Source organism: Panthera uncia, chromosome X, assembly GCF_023721935.1.
Source record: "Panthera uncia isolate 11264 chromosome X, Puncia_PCG_1.0, whole genome shotgun sequence".
NCBI lineage: Eukaryota > Metazoa > Chordata > Mammalia > Carnivora > Felidae > Panthera > Panthera uncia.
The window spans coordinates 64,702,829-64,726,931 of record NC_064817.1 but is presented as its reverse complement, the minus strand read 5'-3'; positions in this window follow the sequence as shown (position 1 = coordinate 64,726,931).

The window sequence follows — 24,103 nt, the reverse complement described above, 5'->3', positions numbered from 1 at the left end:
TTAGTAGCCTTCCTGTGGATTCCTTAAGAGTTTCTATATATAGAATAATGTCACATGTACATGGAGATAATTTTATATATTCCTTTATAATTTGGAAGCCTTTTATTTATTTATTATTTGGTTCTATATCTCTAGCTAGACTTCCAGTGCTATATTGAATGGCAGTGTAAAAAGTGGTTATCCTTATCTTCTTTCTGAACTTAGAAGGAAAGATTAAGTTTTTTTTATTGTGTTTAATGTTAATTGTGGGTTTTTTGTTAATATTCTTTCTCACATTCAGGGATTTTTTCTATGTTCTTAATTTTCTGTGAACTTTTACCATGAAATGTTCTAGGGCTTTATCAAATACATTTCCTACATCAATTGAAGTGGCTATGTGCATTTTGTCTTTGCTCTATTAAGGTTATATAATATTGTGATTTTTGTATGTTGATCCACCCTTGCATTTTGTGATAAATCCCATTTTGTGACAGCGATAAGGCTTTTAATATTATGTACATTGTATTTGCTAATATTTTATTGAGATTTTTGAATATGTATTCCTAAAGTTTATTGGTGTTCAATTTCTTTACCTGGATTTGGTATCAGTGTAATACTGACCTCATGAAATGAGTTAGGATGTGTTCCCTCTTCTTCAATGATCAGGAAGAGTTTGAGAAGCATGAGTATTAATTATTCTTAAAGCTCTGGTGAACTTTACAAGAGAAGTTTTGTCCACGACTTTACATTGGTGGACAAGGACATTAAGAGGGCTATGGAATAGGAAGACTCTAAGCTTGCTTCATTCCATGAGCACAACTAGATAACTATAAAATCATCCTAAAAACCCAGGAAATTGACCTGAAGACTGACAAACTCATCAAATAAAGGGAGATAAGAAGTCATGTCAAAGAAACTAGGAAGTGTGGAGACATAGTTTAATGGAGAAATGGATTGAGATTGCTGTGGAGTGGAGGGAGCCATGGTCACAGAGAAGGACAAGAGAGAAAGGATCATAATAAAGAGGTATGCACAAGAAAAACGTTTCCACAAGGCCATTGACTTGGAAAACAAGAAGGGCTGAATTACATGAATTATTGCAATTAACAGGGCTTAAAGCCTGAAATTTTAAAGTTCAGTGGACTTGGCTAAGATAGACCCTGGAGGGCACTGCACTGGTCGTGGAGAGAAAGCAGGGCAAACAACTTTGGAGCAGACAGTGGGGAAACAGTTATCTGAGGAATGCCTGGGTTCAAAGGGAGAGATTATTCACTCATATTTTAGTGTATCACTGAAAGGCACCTTTAATCAAAAAGCTTCTCCTGGAACAAAAAAGCTGGATGGCACCATTTACCTTCCCAGACCATCAGCATAAATACAGAGTCACCTGCAAGAATCACTCCAGCACTAACACTGGCTGACTAACTTGTTTACACCCGGCCCCTTTCCCCTACACTCTCACAGGACTGACTTTCTCAGCCAAGATTGCCTCAGTCCCAGCACAGTGGGCCACTCACCCAGAAAACAAGCACAAAACGCTGTCTGCAATATGTCTACTGACCAGAGAGTTCTGCAGTGACTCAGTTCTGGTGGAGGTGGTGTCGTCTCTCATTTCTCAAGCAGACCAGAGTATTCTTAGTTAAACCTCAACACATTCAGGACAGGTACTAAACAGTGTGCACAGCAGGCAAGGAAAGCCTCTGCAGATGACCAGCCTAAAGGATAGAGCAGCCACAATAAAAGAGCAGAGTAGATGTAGCAAACACCAGAGACATTCCCTAAAGTGCCAACTTTGAACAATATAAGACCTTTTCTTCATAAGGCCATTAAATTTAGGAGCAAGAGATATAACTGGCATTTCTAACACAAAACAGAAGAGAGAGACATAGACAAAATACAAACACAAAAGAATTTCACCCAAATGAAAGAACAAGATAAGGCCACAGCCAGACATCTAGGCAAAACAGATATAAGTAACATGCCTTATGACGAATTTAAAGAAATAACTATATGGATACACAGTGGAATTGGAAAAAAAATAGAGGACATCAGTGAGACACTTATCACAGAGATAAAAGAGTTTAAAAACTCAGATGAAGAGTGCAGTAAATGAGGTTGGAAACAGGCTTGATTCAATGAACAATAGGTAGGAAGAAGCAGAGGAATGAATCAGTGACCTAAAAGACAAAATAATGGAAAGTAATGAACCTGAAAAAAAAAAAAAAGAATTATTCAACACAAGAATAGACTTAGGGAACTCAATGACTCCATCATATGTAATAACACTAATATCATAGGAGTCTCAGAAGAGACAGAATAAAAGGGGCAGAAAATTTATTTAAAGAAATAAGAGCTGAAAACGTCCCCGATCTGGTGAAGGAAACAGATATCCAGATCCAAGAGGCACAGAGAGTTCCCATAGGAAAAAAAAAAGCCAACATCAAGACATACTGTAACCCAAAATTGCAAAATATAGCGATAAAGAAAAAATCCTAAAGCAGCAAGACAAAAGAAGTCCCTAATTTATAAGGGATGACCCATAGAACTAGGTGGAGATTTCTCAACTGAAACATTGCAATTGAGAAGAGAGTGGCATGATATACTAAAAGTGCTAGATGGGAAAAATCTACAGCCAAGAATACTCTATCCAGCAAGTCTTTCATTCACTATAGGAGAAGAAATAAAGAGTTTCCCAGTCAACAAAACTAAAGGAGTTCCTGACCACTAAACCAGACCTGCAAGAAATGTTAAAGGGTACACTTTGCATACAAAGGAGTGACCAAAAGTGACCAAGACAAGAGAGGATAAGAGAAAATATACAGAAACAATGACAAAACGAGCAATAAAATGACAGTAAATAAATATTTATCAATAATTACTTTGAATGTCAAGGGACTAAACGTCCAATCAAAAGATATTGGGTGTCAAAATGGATTAAAAAAACCATCTATATGCTGCCTAAAAAGACTTATTTTAGATGTAAAGACACCTGCAGATTGAAAGTGAGGGGATTGAGAAACATTCATCATGCAAATAGATGTCAAAAAAGTCAGAGTAGCAATACTTATATCAGAAAAAAAGGACTTCACAATAAGGACTGTAACAAGACACAAAGAAGGGTGCTATATCATAATAAAGGGGGCATTCCAACAAGAGGATATAACAATTGTAATATTTTTGCATCAAACATGAAGGCACCTAAATATATAAAACAATTAATAACAAACACAAAATAACTATATGATAATAATACAATAATAGTATGCTACATTAACACCCCACTTACATGAAACGTTTAAATGGAAAATAAACAAGGAAACAATGGCTTTGAATGACACACTGGACCAGGTGGACATAACAGATATATTCAGAACAATCCATCCTAAAAGAGGAGAATACAAATTCTTTTCTAGTACACATGGAACATACTCCAAAATAGATCACGTATTAGATCACAAATCATGCCTCAACAAATATAAAAAGTTTGAAATCATACCATGCACTTTTTCTGATCATGACACTATGAAACTAGAAGTAACCCATAAAAAGAAAGTCTGGAAAGACCACAAATTTATGGAGACTAAACAACATGCTACTAAAAACTGAATGAGTCAACCAAGAAATCAAAGAAGAAATTAAAAAAAAAATACATAGAGACAAACAGAAATCAAAACACAACCATGTAAAACTTTTGGGATGTAGCAAGATTGATCCTAAGAGGGAAGCATAGGTAAAACAATACAGGGCTACCTCAATAAGAAGAAAAAAATCTCAAATAAACAAATTAACCTTACACCCATAGGAGCAAGAAAAAGGACAAGAAATGAAGCCTAAAGCCAGCAGAAGGAAGATAATACATCAAGACAGTATGGTACTGGCACAAGAACAAACACTCAGATCAATGGAACAGAATAGAGAATCCAGAAAAGGACACAGAAACATATGGCCAACTAATCTTTGATAAAGCAGGAAAGAATATCCAATGGAATAAAGACAGGCTCTTCAGCAAGTGGTGCTGGGAAACCTGTTCAACGACATGCAGAAAAATGAACCTGGACCACTTTCTTACACCATACACAAAAATAAATTCAAAATGGATGAAAGACCTCAATTTAAGACAGGAAGTCATCAAAATACTCGAGGAGAAAGCAGCCAAAACCTCTTTGATCTTGGCTGTGGCAACTTCTTACTCAGCATGTCTCCAGGAGCAAGGGAAACAAAAGCAAAAATGAAGTATTGGGACTTCATCAAAATAAAAACTTTTGCACAGCAAAGAAAACAATTACAAAAACAAACAGGCAACTGACGTAATGGTAGCAGATATTTGCAAACTACATATCAGATAAAGGGTTAGTATCCAAAATCTATACAGAACTTATCAAACTCAACACCGAAAAACAAATAATCCAGTGAAGAAATGGGCAAAGGACATGACTAGACACTTCTCTAAAGAAGACATCCAGATAGCCAACTGACACATGAAAAAATGCTCAATATCACTCATCAGGGAAATACAAATCAGAACCACAATGAGATATCACTTCATACCTGTCAGAATGGTTATCAATAACAACTCAGGCAACAACAGATGTTGGTGAGGATGCCAAGAAAGAGGATCTCTTTTGCACTGCTGGTGGGAATGCAAACTGGTGAAGTCACTCTGAAAAACAGTATGGAGGTTCCTAAAAAAAATTAACAATAGACCTACCCTATAACCCAACAATTGCACTACTATGTATTTACCCAAGGGATATAGGTGTGCTGTTATGAAGGGCACATGTACCCCAATATTTATAGCAGCACTATCAACAATAGGCAAAGTATGGGAAGAGCCCAAATGTCCATCAACGGATGAAGGGATAAAGAAGATGTGTATAAAGATATAAATACAATGGAGTATTACTTGGCAATCAGGAAGAATGAAATCTTGCCATTTGCAACCACGTGGATAGAGGGTATTATGCTAAGCAAAATTATTCAGTCAGAGAAAGACAAATATCATATGACTTTACTCATATGAGGACTTTAAGAGACAAAACAGATGAACACAAGGGAAGGGAAGCAAAAACAATATAAAAACTTGGAGGGGGACAAAACATAAAAGACTCTTAAACATGGAGAACAAACAGAGGGTTACTGGAGGGGTTGTGGGGGGGGGTGGGCTAAATGGGTAAGAGGCATTAAGGAATCTACTCCTGAAATCATTGTTTCACTATATGCTAACTAACTTGGATGTAAAATAAATAAATAAATAAATAAATAAATAAAACACAGAAATAAATGATATAAAACTAAAGATCAATAGAACAGATCAATGATACTAGAAGGTGGTTCTTCAAAAAAGTCAACACATTTGATAAACGTTTTACCAGACTAATGACAGAAAGATGAATAACCCAAATAATTAAAATCAAAAATGAAAGAGTAAAAATAACAAATGCCACAGAAACATAAACAAGCATAAGAGAAAATTATGAAAAACTATACGCCAGAAAATGAGACAACCTATAGGAAATGGATACATTTCTGGAGAAATATTAACTACCAAAGCTTGAATAAGAAAAATAAAAATTTTGAACAAACTGATAACCTGATAAAAAATTGAATGAATAATTTAAATACTCCCAACAAACAAAAGTCCAGGACCAGTTTGCTTCACAGGTGACTTCTACCAAACATTTAAAGAAGAGTTAATATCTATTCTTCTCAATGTATTCCAATAAATGGAGAATGAAGGAAAACTTCTAGATTCATTATATGAGGCTCCATTATCCTAACACCAAAACCAGAAAAAGACACCACTAAAAAAGACAACTACAGGCCAATATCCATGATGAACATAGATGCATAAATTAACAAAATAAAAAATACTTGCAAACTCAATCCAACAATACATTAAAAAAAGCAGTTCAACACAATCAAGTGGAATTTATTCCCGAGTCACAACGTTGGTTCAATATCCAAAAATCAATAAAAGTCAAATTTCCCCATTAATAAAAGGAAGAGTAAGAACCTTACAATCATTTCAATAGATACAGAGAAAGCATTTGACAAAATACAACATCAATTTATGGTAAAAAAAAAAAAAACAAAAAACAAAAAAAAACTCACCAAAGTATGTTTACAGGTAACATATCTCAATATAATAAAGTTAATGCCCCTGAAACCTTTTTCTCTATGTTCAGGAACAAGACAGGGATGTCCTCTTTCACCACTGTTATTTAACATATTATTGGAAGTCCTAGCCCCAGCAATTAGACAACAAATAGAAATAAAAGGCATCCGAATTGGCAAGGAAAAGGTAAAACTTTTACCATTTGCAGATGACATGTTACTCTATATAAAAAAGGCAAAATATTCCACCAAAAAAAAAACACCTGCCAGAGCCAATAAACGAATTCAATAATGTTGTAACATAGAAAATCAACATACAGAAATTTGTTGCATTTCTATATATCAAGAATGAAGCAGCAGAAAGAGAAATTAAGGAATCCATTCCATATTCAATTGGATTCAAAACCATAAGATACCCAAGAATAAACCTAACAAAAAGGGTGAAATACCTTTAGTCTGATAACTATGAAACACTGATGAAAGAAACTGAAGACATTACAAAGAAATGGAAAGATATTCCATGCACATGAATTGGAAGAACAAAAATTTATAAAACGTCTTCACTACCCAAACTAATCTCCACATTTAATGCGATCCCTATGAAAATACCAACAAGGTTTTCACACAGCTAGAATGAACCATCCTAAAATTTGTATCTAACCAAAAAGACCCAAAATAGAGAAAGCACACTTGGGAAAAAAAGGCTGGAGGCATCACAATTCTGGACTTTGAGTTGTATTTCAAAGCACTAGGTATCAAAGCAGGATGGTACTGGTGCAAAAAAATAGACACATAGATCAATAGAACAGAATAGAAAACTTGGAAATTAACCCACAGCTATATGATCGATATATGTTTGAGAACACAGGAAAGACTACTCAATGGGAAAAAGAATGCCTATTCAACAAATGCTGTTGGAAAAACTGGATAGCACCTTTAAAAAGAATGAAACTGTACCATTTTCTTACACCATACACAAATATGAATTAAGAATGGATTAAAGACCTAAATATGTGACCTAAAACATACAAATCCTAGAAGAGAATATAGGTAGTAATCTCTTTGACATTGGCCATAACAACTTCTGTCTGGAATATCTTTTTTTGCATCGTTTCTTTTTTCATCCTATTTATGTATTTTGATCTAAAGTGACTGTTTTATCAGGATAAATTACATCAAGTATTTTTTTTATTCATTCTGTCAATCTTTGTCTTTTGATTAGAGAATTTTATGTATTTATAATCGAAGAAATTACTGGTCAGGAGGGACTTCTGCCATTTTACTACTTGTTTTCTTTATACTCATAGACTTCTGTCTCTCATTTCCTCCATTACTACCTTCTTTTGTGTTTATTTGCCTTTTGGATGATTAAGTACTTTGGTTATGTTCTCATTTTCTTTGTATAGACATTTTCTCCTTGGTTACCTAAGAGATTACATTTAACACTCTGAATATATAACAATATAATTTGCATTTATACCAACTTACCTTCAAAAACGTATAAAAATTATGCCTCTACACAGCAACATTTACTCGTTTTCTGTTGTTAATGTCACAGGTTACATCTTTATATTTTATGTATAAGTAATGATTTATTATGTATTTTATACTGTAGAAATTAGAGTTGCAAGCTAAAATCACAATAAGAGTAACTAATAATCGTCCTTGTACTTACCTTTACTGCTGATCTTTATTTCTTCATGTGACTTCAAGTTAGTTTCTAGTGTCCCTTTATTTCAACCTACCAGAAACCATTAGCATTTCTTACAGGGCAGATTTAGTCTCAACACAGTCTCTCAGATTTTTAAAAATTTGGATGTCTTTATTTTTGCTTCATTTTTGAAAGGCAGTTTTGACAGATATAGAATTCTCAATTGACAGTATTTTTTCTCTCAATACTTTGAATAAATCAACACTTTGCCTTCTTTCCTCCAAGGTTTCTGATGAGAGATCCATTCATAGTTTGATTGATAATGACTAAGGGGTGCCTGGATGGCTCAGTTGGTTAAGCGTCCAACTCTTGATTTCAGTTCAGGTCATGATCTCACACCGTGACTTTGAGCCTTGCTTTGGGCTCTGTGCTGATACTGCAGAGCCTGCTTGCGATTCTCTCCCCCTCTCTTTCTTCCCATTCTCTCTCTCTTTCTCTCTCTCTCAAAAGAAGTAAATAAACTAAAAAAAAAGAATGACTTGTATATAATAAGTTTTTTCTCTCTTGCTGCTTTCAAGACTGTCTTTTCTCTTTGAAAGTTTAATTATAATATTTCTTCATGTGGGTTTATTTGGGTTTATCATATTTGAAGTGTATTCATCTTTGTTTTGTGGATTCAAGCATATCAACCAATTTTAGTTTTTCACTCATTATTTTTCAGGTATTATATCTGTCCTTTATGTCTCTCTTCTCCTGGTGTTTACACAATGTGTACATTGGTCCACTTCATGATGTGCCACAGGTTCCTTAGGCTGTGTTCAGTTTTTCATTCTTTTTTTTTCTTTTTGTATCTCAGACTCAATGATTTCAATTGACCTATCTTTAAGTTTACTGCTTCTATTTTCTGCTTGCTTAAATATCTCTTTGAGTCCCTCTAAGGTAATTAACATTTTAGTTATTGTACTTTTCAGCTCCAGAATTTATTTTTTATAATGTCTATATCTTCATTGGTTATTTTCATTTTTAATAGCTTGTTTCTCTTTGTCCATGTTCTTTCTTTATCTCTAGTTGCATCTTTAGTCAGTTGTTTTAAAATTTTGTCCTGAACTCCAATGTCTGGCTTCCTAGGATATATTTTCTGTCAGTTTAATTTTCTTATTTAAATGGACCACAATTTTATGTTTCTTTGTATGCCTAGTAATTTTTTTAAAAAAAATAATATTTATTTTAGAGAGATAAAGAGAGCAAACACAAGTGGGGGGAGGCAGAGAGCGAGGGAGACAGAGGATCCAAAACAGGCTCTGCAATATGAGCACAGAGTCTGACGTGGGGCTTGAACTCACAAACCATGAGATCATGACCTGAACCTAAACCAAGAGTTGTAAGCTCAACTGACTGAGCTTTCCAGGCACCCCATATGATGCGTAGTAATTTTTTATTTAAAACTGTGTATTTGAATCTCATAATGTATTCACCATGGGAATCAGATTCTCTCCCTTCCCCAGGGATTGTTATTATTCTGTTGTTATTGTTTTAACTTTTTTGTTATTGTTGTTATAGTGTGTCATTGTGTCAAATATCAGCCTGAGGTGAAGACTTATATTTTTCTCAGGTCTTCTGTGAGCCTGTATCTTTCTCAGAGTACGTGTGGTGGATTTTTAAATTTTTTTTTCAACGTTTTTTATTTATTTTTGGGACAGAGAGAGACAGAGCATGAACGGGGGAGGGTCAGAGAGAGAGGGAGACACAGAATCGGAAACAGGCTCCAGGCTCCGAGCCATCAGCCCAGAGCCTGACGCGGGGCTCGAACTCACGGACCGCGAGATCGTGACCTGGCTGAAGTCGGACGCTTAACCGACTGCGCCACCCAGGCGCCCCTTTAAATCCACTCCCCACACATGCAGTTGCTTTATTAATGTCCAAAAACAGAACAGCTTGTTTAAATCCCCTGAAAACTACTTTAGCCAGTTGGAGATTCAATAATGAAAGCCAGCTTCTGTGCCTTCATCTCATTGATCAGAATTAGTAACCCTTAATCAGAACACAGAACCCCAATATTTGAAGGACAGAGTTCTTGTTGCTCACCTTGGCTCTGCAAAAGCATACCAGAACTATGTACCACCATCCTCACAACTGCTTACCACAAGCCTAAGTAGTGAAATGTGTAACCATTATCACAATGAAGGTTCAAAATAACATTTATTAACCACAATTTACCAGCCAACTTTTTCCTGGAAGCTTCAAACATTCGAATAGACCTCAGAGTTCCAAAATAGTAGCTTTAGACATGTTATGCCAGTACAACTGTTGTCCTAGTGGAGAGACAGATTTCTGTTGCTTTCTACTCTGCCATATTCAATATCATCCCTTGTCACTGTTTTTGTTTTATTTTTGTCTTGCTTTCTCTCCTCAACTAAAGGAACGCAACCAAGGCAGTATTTCTGGAGCTTCCTATATTTAACTTACTACCATGTACTCTTATCCCAGATCAGCCCTTCTCTTATCTACATATTGTTACAACTACCCCTTATACGATTGTGGTCTTTTTTTATAAAGCTTTTTTTCCTATTACCTTTATTCTACATATATTAAAACCTCTGTTCCACAAGGGAATATAAGGCTCAGATAATTTAATGATTTGCCCAATATCACATAACCAGTAAGAGTGCAAGGCAAGCTAGAGAGAATAACAGTTCTTGCTTATCCAAGAGTTTGACAAATGGTAAAACATGAAAATTTGATCTATTAGACCATAATGCATAAAGCTAAGATGGATGTGAGTAGATGAAGATTTATCAGGTATCAACAGACATCCCTGGACACATTATCTTTTACAAGACCTCTTCTGGGTCTATCCAACAATTAAGAGAATTATCTTACATATTTTATTTACTTACAAAATTTCTACCCATCCTTCAAGACTCATATCATCCACTTTATGAAGCTTTCCTAAAATCCTAAGCAGGGTGCCCTCTTCCCTACTCCTCACTGTGACTTTTATATAACTCTTGTTTACAGAATATCATATTTTATTATGATTATTTGTTCACATGTGTGTCCCCCTACTACACAGTAAACTCCCTGAAAGGATACCCTATGTTTCACTCATCTTTTTTTTTCTTCAGTTCTTATTATTGTTTCTTATACATAATCTATGGGGAATAGATGATTTCTGTGCCTCAGTTTCCTAAGCCATAAAATGGGGATAAAAATTATATCTACCTCATATGGCTATTGTGAGGAATAAATAATGTATTTTATTTTTTATTTTCATTTTTAATGTTTATTTATTATTTTGAGAGAGAGAGTGAGAGTGGGGGAGGGACAGAGAGAGGGAGACACAGAATCCAAAGCAGGCTCCAGGCTCCGAGGTGTCAGCTCAGAGCCTGACATGGGCTTGAACCCATGAACCATGAAATTATGACCTGAGCTGAAGACAGATGCTTAACCCACTGAGCAACCCAGGTGCCCCAAATAATGTATTTTAAAGTGCTTAGAACAGTACCTAGAATATATAGTTAGTGACCAATAAATGTTAGTTATTATTATTGTTATCCATATTACAATAATTATTAAATTTATTTTAAACTGTATTGGAAAAGTAAGGACAAAAACCCAGTTTTCAAAGTCTAGCGTGTATTCTACTACTCCAGCCTTCTTGGCTGTCTCTTGCTGCCTGTGGCTGCTAAGTCCTCACCATCACTACTCGTTTGTAGTGCTTCGATTGAGTCCTATATCTAGGCATTGCATCATGTATAGAATCTTTTAAAATTATTTTTCCTTCATTAATCTAGCAGGAATTTTTAAATATTCTGAGTTTTCCTTTCTATTAATAAAGAAAGTATACCCCCCAAAAAAGAAAGTTTATCAACAAGATTTAATTAACTAAAGATAAATTCTTTATGTCTTTTTGATCACCTACAATATATAAAATGACTTGATATATTGAACCAGATAGAAAGCACAATGCTTCCAGCAGATCCATTTTGATGAAATATCAAACAGAAAATTAAAAGAATATTTAACAAATTAGATAATTCCAGTCTTCCAGTTCAGGAACTTTGATTTCTTTTTAATATGACCCACATTAACAAATTAGATTTTACACCACTACTACAAAATGGGCATACACAAATCCACTATGCAATGTACACATGTACAAATAGGTTAAAAATTGAGATTTCACAAACCTGTATAATCTTAAAACACACTATGCTGTATTCTACTCTATTCTATTTCATTTAAAAATGACAGTCATATCTTCTTAAAATGATTTTTTGATGCATTATTGTATGGCTGTTTGCTTTTCAGAAACATTGTTCTTATTCAACCACCTCAATCTCTGTTATACAGATGATAAAACTGAGTCCAAGAAGATCTGTTTATTATTTCACAATTCATAGTGGAATCATGTCAAAATATTGGGACAGTAAATTCTGACAACTTCCCTGAGATCTAGGAACTCTTGTATAATACTTAGAATAAATTTTATGATGCTTCAATGTCTAATATAGATGACACTCAATAGATATTTGTTAAACAAGTTTTTTTGAATCAATGAACACTATGTAGATAGGCACTTTTCAGCACTATTCACAATGAGGCATAGTGGGAAGATGTGGAAAAGTAGTCCCCGGAAATTTACAAAAATTAACAATTATTATAACTATGATTGGAAATCAATGTGGTGGAACTCAATTTCAATACAAGATGCATTCAATGTGCAAAATCTGGAAGTCATCAAAAACAGTTTTGGGGTTTTGTTGTTTTGTTTGCTTACTTTTAAATTAACCATTTCAAGTTTGAATACCTAAGGCTTTAGAAGAAGAACCCAATTTTCAATTATGTTGGCTTTTTATAAAGCTTGAGTTATATAAAAATTCAATAAAAATTTGCTACAAAAATGCAAAAAAAACCACCCACCTTTGTTAAATCCTGGGATTTAGGAAACAGAAATTTAGAGCACTAATGGGATATTGAGATGTTATACACTTTTGGAGGAATTTAGAGCACCTCATAAGCACTGCCTAAAAGGCACCTTTCCTTTTGGTGGCTGCATCACAAATGACTTAATATTGCATTGTTTCTGTCATAGAAATACTTTCCCTGTTTAATGTCATTTTCAACACAATGTATTATGTCAGGGTCCAGGAATTTGTTATAAGTTTTTTGATATTTAAAATATCAGTTTAATTAAAATAGCAATAGTAGTGACTGAAAGGTAAGGACTTGTTTTTACCAATTTACTTTATCAATTTTGTTTTATGTGTTTGACTGGCTTATTCCATTCGTGTGAAAAATGTTTGCAACATTTCCAATGGGCAACTTAGTTGGTTAAAATAAGTAATTGTTTGAAAGATATGACAGAATTTTTGTTTTATTTTCCTTTAAAAATCAACATATGGATGCCTCTAATATAGATTAATACAGATCAAATTATTAAATTACTTTTTAACATCCTTAGAATATTGATTTTTCTAAAGCAAAGTGGCATTCAACAAACTCCCAAGGGGATGAATTTGTTTTAAAAGATAATAAATAAAAATAATCCATTAATAATGTTGTGCTTGTGAAAATAGCCAGTAAGCCCAAATTTCAGATGTTTCTGAATGTCAACTGCACCCAAGAAGAATTGTTTTGATCTCCCAGTATCTGTATGTTCTTAGTTCATCACGTATGATTTGTTATTTTCAATAATTTATACTTGTATATACTCTGCATCTTTTCTTCCTAGAAAATAAACTAGCACCTCTCCTTCCAAAAACTCTTCAAAAGCAATTGTTTTGTGTGTATGTGAAACTAAAACCAGACTTTTATGCATGGAGGATAGGAAAATAAGCAGAAATAATCATAATAATCACAATCAAATGAATTTTCTTCTGTGATTCATCAGGCCTCTGCATTTTCTCAGTTTTTCTTTGCTTACAAATGTCCAAAATTAGACCCATTTCCTTGCATATTTCCAAGAGTAGAGACTGCAATGTTATTTTCACATAAAATACTAAATATATTTTATAAATGACTATATACTCTATAATTTTGAATTATCCAATGCATTTATATACACATTATTTAGACAGAATTTTACAGGATTTGGTTTAATTTTCTTGAGTTTATTTTTTAATATGAATTTATTTTAGGAAATAAGAACAATGAAATCATCTTTGCATCATTTGTTTCTCAGTTTAACAATACATTTGTGCTTGACCAGAAAGAAGTATTTATTTCTTCAAGATGTTGTAAGTAAAATTTACTTCATCCAGAAATCATCAAACTATAGTCAGGAAGCTGTGGCTTTGCAAATATAAAGTTCAGCACTTTTCCCAATACAGGAGGCTTTCCTATATGTCAGAGAGAATTATTTTAAGATTGGGAAGGCAGATGCTATTCCTATTTTTATCTTTATTGCTTCATGAGTTTATGAATTTTAGAGTTAAGGGGGTGTGTATGTTATAATTTGAATAAAGAAATTTTGTAAATCAAAGAGGTTTTGTAAATCAAAAACAGGGAGAAAGATATGAAAATGCATAAAATTGAGAAAGAGTGACTACAGAAAAATTATAAATATACAGAATAAATAGAAATAGAGAATAGAAAGAATAGTGTAGAATAAAGGAAGCCAAAATAAGAAAGGAAGAATGAAGGAAGGAAAGAAGGAAGGAAGAAAGAAAGAAAGAGAAAAAGAAAGGGAGGAAGGAAGAAAGGGAGGAAAGGAGAAAGGGAGGGAGGGACAAGAGGAAAAAGAAATAGGGAAAGAAAGCTGGAAGGGAGGGAGAAAACAAATAATAGTTAAATTTATTTTTCATTCAGTCAAACGATGTGCCTAGTACTACTATTATATTACCAAACAAAACCATGACTATCTTTCCTTAAAAGAAAATTTGTTGGATTTATTTTTATACCAAATAAATGATATTTTAAGATACTGTTCTTCATATTTTGTGATATTTACTGTCATTTACAAGAAACTTCTTTATAAATTAATCTATAATTATCTGGTTTCAGACTCTAAGGTGGATAACTATGCCTTAATTATAGAACTGGCAAGGGTTGCACATATAATATTAGCCTTCCTAGGAAATATTAGCATTAATTCTACTTTTTAAAACAAATGATAGAAATCACTAGTTAAATACTCCAGAATCACGAATGGAACAAGAGCTGTCAATCAGAAGAATTCTCAATGATGTAAGACAGTAATAAAAATCATCAAAATTATTTACTTTTAATTTAAGGTTTCATATTACATGAGCAGGGAGAACCACGAAGGAAGAGTTTAAAAAAACAAATGTGATTAAAGGACAAATATTTAACCTATGTTTTCAACCTCCCTTTTCCTTCCAAATGTGATATGCATAACATCTAGGGTGGAAATTATCCTTTCTCCCTATATATTAGCAATTTTACTATTTAAGTAGTTATTCTCCTCATTGAAATAAGTAGCGGAAATTATGTTCCAATTTCATCAAAGATAAATGTTATTTAAAGAAAGAATATTTTTATGGGATATATCAAAGGAAACATAAATCGCATCTTCAAAGGCAGACTATAAGTTTAGCAACACAGCACCAGGAAAAAGAAGAGCAAAACTGTTGTTTTCTAACTATTGGCTAAATAGGGTGACTAAGCTGAGTAAATATATAAACATTTTTATTGGAAGTAAAAACTATTAACAAAGGTATTTTATTGTGAAGCCCAAACACAAATGTGGCTTTCTAATCTGTTTTAGGCAACTCAGCTTCTATCCTGAAGGATATCTTACATTATATGCTTTGGCTGATCTCCAGGATCCCATGGGAGAAAGCAATATCTCTATTTACATTTCAAAGCAAACGAAGGATCAAACCCCATTAGAACTCTAAGAGGATGTGAAAATACTGTATGAATTCAAAGTCTCAACATTTTTCTTTCCAAAAACCAGTCTACTTCCTTTGTCACACAATGCTTAACACAGTGTAATATCCCACAGAAAGGCAATCAAGATAAGCCTGAGAAAGAGTTAAAGATGCTATGCTAATGGTTTTTGAGTTAGTTTAAACAACTGTTTTGAGTAAAGATATAGGTAAAGGAGTAGTAAGGCCAAGGATCTGGTCCCATTCTAATGGTTTTACTGTTTGGGATCTCTACAGTATTACAGAGAGACGTGGCTAATTGCAGTTCTGCACTTCATGAAAAAGGATGAATGCCCCATAACCAAAAGGTACTTAACCTGATTTTAACTGACTTGAAGAATAGTTTTTCCTGACCATCTCAACTTTTTCTTATTTACTAGAATGCAGTTTTCATTTTTTTAGGATTTCTTAGTTTACCATTTTCTGTGCAGGCTGAGGTGTACAGTACAGTATGCAAAAACAAACGTTAAGCTAGTGGGGTTCAAAAGACAGCCTACTCTAAATATCTTCTGTAGGCTGTCTTGCTTATACGATGCTGAATGCTTCCCGTGAGTATATGAAAATAGAGGCTAAAAATATGAATTAAATACTCATAGTTCTCAAAAGACAGTATACAAAGGATTCATTGAAGGCTGATATTTTTTTTCAGTTATTTGTTTAAAGGGTTTCCACAAGTGTTCAAATGTTACCTTTCACAATCAAATTGTGTCATTGGTTAACCATTTTTTAAATGTTTTTAATGTTTATTTTTGAGAGAGAGAGAGAGAGCGTGAGCAGGGTAGGGGCAGAGAGAGAGGGAAACACAGACTCTGAAGCAGGATCCAGGCTCAGTGCTGTCAGCACAGAGCCTGATGCGGGGCCAAAATCACAAACTGCGAGGTCAATGACCTGAGCTGAAGTCGGAGGCTTAACTGACTGAGACACTCAGGTGCTCCTTTTGTTTAACCATTCTAAAACTGCATTTTTTTTCCTTCACTGCATCTAATTAACCAGAAACAGGTTTTTAAAAATTTCATCTTCAATTCAAAATCCCCTTCTTGAATGAAATGACATTCATAATAGTAATTATAATGGTTCTTCATATTTATGAAATGCTTTTACTTCCTCTTAAAATTCCTTCAAGGAAAGCAGAGAAGGATTAACAGTGGTAACCCCAGATGAGATTGAGACTGAACTCTTGTTTTTCCTTCCATCAAATATACTTCTCCTCTTCCTCTTCTTCCTCCTCCTCCTCTTTGCCCTTTCTCTGTCTCTGTCTCTTGTCTTCCCTCCCCATAAACATTTAAGTCCTGGATGTAATTCAGGTATTGTGTTAAAACACTTTCCATACATTAATCTCTCTACAATTTTACATTCTTGTACCTAAATTATGTAGCAGAATGTTAAGAATTTAAGGGTCCTCTTTGGGAAATTTGTTCAAAGTTCGTTGTCTCCTTAATTATTACTACAAATATTTCTTGACTATAAAGGGACAAGGGCTAGGTACTTAAAAAATCTTACAACTTTTTCCTTGAAGCTTTAGATATAAAAATAACAAATTAAATATGTTTTGTTGTTTACACACTCCTAATTTTGGTGACTTAATACCATACAACCCAGAGTACAATGCCAAGGTACCAAAGGTGATTAAACTTATTCCTGAAGTTGTTGAGAATAGTCATTGTATATTCTTTTAATGACTACTTATTGAGGATCTACCATGTGTCAGGCACCGTGATATATGATGAAGGTAAAAATTAAACTTAACAAAATCCCTGATCTCAAAAGATAAGTCTTAGTGAAAAAAAAAGACAAAAAACCTGATTAATATAAATCAATGACAAGTTTGATAGTAAAAGAATGTCAGGGTGTTATGAGAAAGACAGAAAGAGGCACACAATTTTGTGTGCAGAATGAGTCACAAATAAGGTTCAAAGAGGTGATACATTTTAAGCATGAAGGACTTTTTCAGATGGATAATAACAACAACAATAATAACAACTGTCTTTTGCTGAGCCTTTATTAGATCTCAGACACTAGACCAGGTATAATGATTATTATCTCCATTTTACAAATGGGGTTGCTGAGGTTCAGAAGGTTAAGGAGCTTCTCCAAGGTCACACAGCAAGTGAGTAGCAGAGGCAGAATCCAAACCCTGTTTTATCCTACTGCATCTACATCACATTACCATAGTTTACCATTATTTTATAGTGCTTTTTCTAATATGGTCTTGTGAAATGTTATTTTTTTAAGTTTATTTTTTAGAGAGAGAGAGAGAGAGTGTGTGTGTGTGTGAGTAGGGGAGGAGCAGAGAGAGAGGGAGATACAGAATCTGAAGCAGGCTCCAGGCTCCAAGTTGTCAGCACAGAGCCTGACATGGAGCTCCAACTCACAAACCGCGTGATCATAACCTGAGCCGAGCTAGGACGCTTAACTACTAAGCCCCCAGACTTCCCAATTATCTATTTCCCCATTTTCCTTTATTTATATTGTGTTTTTTATTGTAAGTTTGTTCGTTAATTTTTTTCTTTTGTGTATACAAATTATATCCAACAAACGATTCCACCCCTGCTTGTCTCACAGGATTCTTGTGAAGGTCAAATGATACAAAAGTTTTAGAAAAATCTTAGAAAATTTGAAAAACTGAAAAAGTTCAGGTTTTATTTACAACAGAAATTTTCTGCTTCAAAATTTCACTTAGTTAAGTTTTGCTTTCGTTCTATTGATTTTCTTGTGTATGTTGATTTTATCCTTGTATGAGTTGAAATTTTCATGTTCTGTTTTTTGTGATTATATTGAATTGATTTATAGTTATTATTTTGACTTGGTAATACCTTGATCACCTGTGGATAATATCAATCTAGTTAATCATTTGTAAACTGTTGTCATTCATTACTTTCATTGTCCAGTCGTATAATTTGCAGATACATGCACACCAGTGTAAAGTTGAATTTAACTAATATAAATTTTATTTTAGGTCACTAATATATGCATTCATTAGAGTTTAGGTCGTTGGCATTCCCTGAATTTTTATATGTTTGCAGTGCTGGCAATTTCTTTCCATTTTTTTTTCTTTTTCTCTTGCCATTTTCCAATAAATGGTGATTTGGGGGACACTTTTCAATGAAATTCTCTAGGAGTTAAGCACATCTTTGTGCATTTTTCAGAGTTAAGCACTTCTTTGTGCTTTATTCATTTTTAGTTCATACATATACTTCCATTGATTTTTTACACTGAAATATTTATTTGTGCATTATTAACCAGTATCTTGTTCTCAATCTGTCAACATATAGATTCTAAGATTTATATCACTTTATGAAATAATAGTAAATATTTAGTGATACCTTTAATACTGATTAACTTACCATATTGTATATTTTATATTAACCTCAAAAAGTACCTAAGATCCATTAGTCCAAAGATTGGCAGGTTTAAAAAATCTTAGTTTTATTATGCTTTCTCTTTTCCTCTGCATTTTAATACTAGATTTTAGAATTTTAGAATTTCAGGATATTGTAGCCATATACTTTATTGATACTGCCTGATAACAAGATGATGACCATACTATATCCAGGGTGAAAATGAATTGATCCATACTTTCCATATTATGTATTAATTTTCATTAAGTTAATTATTTTCTAAAATTCTCTCCTATATTGAATGTAATTATTAATCTGTGCGAAGAAGCCTTTTATTTAGCCCAAACATACTACTCTGATTTAGTATTTCCATAGAATTTCTTAGTTTAAATTAAGATATTTTTTCAAATTAATAAAAATAATTAAAATGGGGAATATCAAATATTATCTTTTTTTCTCCATGGATGTTTTCAGTTTGATAAAAGCATAATCTATGTTTTAGCAGTACACTACAGGCTAGAAAAATCAAAATGAAAGTTTAGAGTACTTTAATAGGCTGTGTACAATTAGGTGTATAAAGAACCAAAGAATACAACAACAAAACTAATTTAAAAGGATATATGCACCCGTATATTTATTGCACCATTATTTACAATAGTTAAATTATGGAAGCAGCTCAAGGGTCCACTGAGAGATGAATAAAGAAGATGTGGTATGTATGTATGTGTATATATATATATATATATATATATGAATATTACTCTGCCATAAAAACGATTGGAATCCTGTCAATTGCAACAACATGGATGGACCTAGAGTGTATAGTGCTAAGAAAAATAAGTCAGCCAGAGAAAGATAAATACCATATGATTCCACTCATATGTGGAATTTAAGAAATAAAACAAATGAAAAAAGGTAAAAAAAAAGAGAGAAATCAAAAAACACACTCAACTATAGACTACAAACTGATGGTTAACAGAGGGAAGTGGGTGGGAAGATGGGTTAAATAGGTGATAGGGATTAAGGAGTGCATTTGTGAAAAGGACAGGGTGATGTATAAAATTGTTAAATCACTATATTTTACACCAAAAACTAATAGAATACTGTAAGTTAACTATAATGGAATTAAGAAAGACAGAAAGAAAGGAAGAAAGAGAGAGGAAGGAAGGAAGGAAGGAAGGAAGGAAGGAAGGAAGGAAATTAGAAAGGAAAGGAGGGATGGAGGGAGGAAGGGAGAGTCTTGAAATATAAGGTTCTCATTCCTCACCCTGAGATCATATGACATGAGACTATAAAAACCAAGAGTGCATTGCGCTTAGTGTAATACAAAAATAACAAAAAGGGAAAAACAAGTATTTTACAAGTGATCCCACATTCCCTTCCACCACTCCTTGGCGGTTTTCTCTAAATTAACTAGTTCCAAATATGGTTAAGGGAATATGCCACAATAATTTATATTTTATCTTCATGGTGGATTTTCAATTCTCATATTATGAGAACTCATTTCAGCACTATTTGCTATAGACTGAATTTACTAAGTTATATCCACATTAGAGATGCATCAAGGAGCATATTTATTAAAATATCTGAAATGCCTCATCATATAATAGCTTAGCTTACAAACATGCAGAATAGAGCTTGTAGACCACTTATGAAGAAAGGTGCAGCAGATGGCCTACTATCTTGTATTATACACTCTTAAGAAAGTCTGGATAGATCATTCTTACTCTAACCCAGGAATTATATAGTTTAGAAGTAATATATAGGGGAGAGAGGGAGTTAATTGTGCTAGTTAAAACTGAGCATAAACAGGAATTAGGTCTTTAATTTGCATGTGCTTATATAGTATTTGAGTAAATTTCCAGGGTAAAATAAAGAGAAGACAAAGGATCTGTGAAGAGAATATTTTCTTGTGGTTCATAACCACCACATAGTATATCATAACGTATTTCTCTCTTATATTAGAGTTTATATGCAGAACCATGTATTGCAAACTTCACAGTTTCAACACTTCTTGGTAACATGTCAGAAAACATGTGGGTAAGTAGATGGTAAAATAGTCTCTGGCAATTAAAAACTGGATTTTGCATCCATATTATTACTGAGCAGAAATTTAAAAGTTATCACAAAATAAGACGTTTTATTATGTTGAGGTATGTTCCTTCTAAGTGCACTTTTTTAAGAGTTTTTATCATGAATGGATGTTGAATTTGGTCAAAAGTTTTTTCTACATCTATTGAGATGATCATATGATGTTTATCAGCTAAAATGTTATATTGTAAAATATCTGAACAATTAAACAATCTTTACATCTGACAACATGAGATTTAGTCCACATCTTTTTAACATAGATTTACTAAGTGAACACCTCAGGCATGGTCTTGGTCTATAGTTCCAGGTGCTGTGGGACACAAATAAGCATATAATATGAATCCTATCCTTGGAGTATTTACACCATATGTGCAGAGACAAGATAAATATGCATTATTAGGCACTGAAAAATTTATGAGTCAGTATAAGCCAACATCACAAGGCATGAGATAATATTAAAAACCAAAGTTGAGGCTTAGATTATTGGTGTTATGGGTGTTCAAAGAAGAGAGAGTAATGTAAGCTAAAGTAATGAAGGAAGGCATCCTGGAAGAGATGGGACTTGAGCTGGACCATGAAGTGTTTCTAGATGGTAAGGAATTATATAGATAAGGAATTATATAGATAACAGTAAGGAGTGTTTGAAAAAAATGACTAGTAAAGTCTTAAAAGCTGTAATTATTGGTTGCATGATCACTTTTTGGAAAGAATCATTAACAAAGAGCAACAATAGACTAACATCTATGGACCCCTAGGTTAAGTCAAATGCTACATTGGCTTGACCAGGGATTGGTCTTATTGTCATAGTTCCTGTGTTCTCAAATTACTTTACTGGGACAATTTTATTATTTTGTACTCCAAAATCATCATAAGTCAGTCAATTGCCATGTGGCATATTTTGCAAATAAACGGAAGTATTACAGCTGAGCATATATAATATGACACAGAAGATTTTATCTTATGTTTGTGAACTAGCTAGCCCTTATTTACTTATAAGGATCGCCCACAGATGTTTCACAGAAGGAGAAGGGAAAGAGAGAGAAAGAAATCCACCCACTAAGAATATATTTACTTATTCTTACAAGGGCATCTGTGTGAATGATGCAAGCTGTTCAAAAATATTAATTTTAAAAGTGGCATATTCTGTACAAGTATATAAAAAGAAATTTACAGGCAAGCCAGTAAATTAAAAGGATAAATTGGAAGTTATTTGTCACCTTGAAACCTGTGGTTTCAAAGTATGCCTGCCTGGGTTTATAAGTAGTTGGTGAGGTCCATTTCATACTGCCTTCAAAATCATACATGAATTTTCTTCTCATATTATGGAGTAGAAGGGGCTTAGATTTCCCAAAGTCCTGCAAACTCAAATAATAATCTGAGAGTAGTTTCTTGTCTCTTGGAGTTTATAATAAGCATTAAATTGAGGAAAGAAAGAATGCTTCAAATTTTCATTTCCCAAGATTGGAAAAACAGATTAATTAGATCTTTTTCCTTTGTGCCCACTGCCTAGCTTCCCCTCTAACAGAAGCTAGGGTTTCTGAATGTACCTGGGTAGATTTAGTTCTAATGCTGACTGGTTTTGAATGTCTCTGACATACCCCAAACTACGAAAAACAGGAAGGAGTTTGCCTCCTGAGGAAGATGAGTCCAAGTCAGCTTTGGAAAAGGTTTGTTTAAAGATGCCTTTACTGTTGCTGGAAAGTGAAAAGGAAATATGTAGAGAAAAAATATGCAGTTTGGTCTTCCAAAAATTGACTTGACTTTTGTTTTGTAACTTCTTCTTGAAAGTTTAGATTATAAGCTTCTAAATTTTAGTTCCCTCACAGTAATTAAATAACCATTAATAATAGAATAAAATAGGGGTGTCTGCATGGCTCAGTTGGTTAAGCGTCTGACTTCGGCTCAGGTTATGATCGCATGGTGTGTGAGTTCGAGGCCGGCATTGGGTTCTGTGCTGACAGCTGCGAGCCTGGAGCCTGCTTTGGATTCTGTGTCTCCTTCTCTCTCTGCCCCTCCCCCATTTGTGCTCTCTCTGTGTCTCTCAAAAATAAATAAATGTAAAAAAATTAAATAATAGAGTAAAATAAACCCTTCATAATTTAAGTGACCTTAGAAAAGAGAAAATATATTGAACATTTACTATATAGTAGATTTATTCTAGAAATGTTAACATATTTTCTCATTGAATCCTTAAAACATGTATGGCACTCATACCTGGTTTTGTTAACCATTAACCATACAACAGCAATAAACAACCATACCATAACAACAAAAATTAATTCTGTTAGCACATTATGAACAATAATATCTGCTTTAACAAAATTGACTCACCCAGAGGCACTATACACTGTTCACTTTTCTAGAATTTGGGAAAACACAAAAGTGAGCTTCCTTACAGAAAATTAATGTTACTGGAATTTTCCCAGGATACTCTGGAGAAGTCATCACATTCAGCCTATTTGATTTACAGATGACTGTTACGTTAGTTCAGATAAATGCTTTTAGAAAAGTATTTATTTATTTACCAACAGTGATGTTAAAGTTTTGTTGTTGTTGTTGTTGTTGTTGTTGTTATTATAAACCTCTCTCAAGTATAAAGAACATTGAATTGCATTTGCAACTTCTGGCTGAGGAAATGTTTTAGCATCTTTTATTTCTGGAGTCAGATCAGAGCTTTTTGGCTATCACATAAGAGAGATTGTATCTTTTGAGTGTAGAAGTTTGTTATATAAATAATATTTAATAGTACTATGTATATTATATAATACGTAGTTATTATTAGTGCAATACACACACACACACACACACACCTTCTAATCCAAAACCCTAATCTGCAAGTGTCATGTAAGCAATTTTCTGAATTCAATTTCACTAATGCAGAAACTGGATGGGATAAATTTTAGGTTAAAGTTGCAAAATTGCTGCCTTTTGTATTTGTGTTCTTATTCAAATCATCCAACACAGAAAATTCAGAATATCTATGGGTTATCTGCCTTTTCCTTTATTTCTCTGGTGACTCTAAGGAGTCAAAGAATATA